Genomic DNA, 1,036 nt, shown 5'->3' on the forward strand with positions numbered 1-1,036 from the left:
AACAAGTTAATCAAACTTATATGGAATTTGCTCACGAAAAAGAGGTTTATTTTGATCGATGGTGTAATTTGATGCATATTGGCGATAACTTCGACAAACTAAGACAATTATACCTAATTGAGGAATTTAAACATTGGGCACATGACGACCTCAAAATTTACTTAGATGAAAAGAAACACTACAGGAAGCAGTCATTCTTTCCAATGACTACCCTTTAACATATAAAACCACTTTTCATAAAAAGAAATTCCTTCCATTTCAACAAAAAGCTGTACTTATTCAATCCACTGAAGTTGAGGATTCTTCCAAAAAAGTCCAGCTTCTCTAGTTCGAAATCTTCATACAGTTGGGCTAAGACTTCGTCAAAACCATCAAGGCTTGTCTGCCATTTCTGTAAAAAACCTGGTCATGTTATGTCCGATTTTTGGGGGTTTGAACAAGAAGAAAGAAAAGGAGGCAACATCCAGTGCATTTGTGTCCACATATAGACATAGTTTCACTAGATCACCCAATGTTGTTTATTTGGCCACTGATATAAAGGCTGATGTAATCAGAGAGGAATGTAGACCTTTTGTGTCTGTTAGTTCTGTGTCTGTGGCAAATGACACTGGCAATCCCATACCCATACGTATTCTACGTGACACTTGGATGACTCAATCATTGTTGTTAGAAGGTGTGTTGCTTTTAGATTCAAGTTCTGCCACTGGTGAGTCTGTTATTGCTCAAGGTATTGATGGTGGCTTTGTTAATATTCCTCTTCATAATATTTATTTAGCATCAGACCTAGTTTCGGGGCCAGTTGTGGTTGGGTAAGACCTACCCTGTCAATTAAAGGTGTATCATTGTTGTTGGGAAACGATTTGGCAAGGGAAAAAATTATTGCCGAACCTAAAAAGGTTAACGAGTCAATCACTGTTTCATTTAAGGATGATTTTGTAGTTGAGGCGAATCCTAATGTGTTTCACTCGTGTTCTGTGACTCGAGCTCAGGCTAAGAAATTAAGCCAAAAACAAAGGATAGATATGGAATCAGAGGA

This window comes from Limulus polyphemus, unplaced genomic scaffold, assembly GCF_000517525.1.
Source record: "Limulus polyphemus unplaced genomic scaffold, Limulus_polyphemus-2.1.2 Scaffold1496, whole genome shotgun sequence".
Lineage (NCBI taxonomy): Eukaryota > Metazoa > Arthropoda > Merostomata > Xiphosura > Limulidae > Limulus > Limulus polyphemus.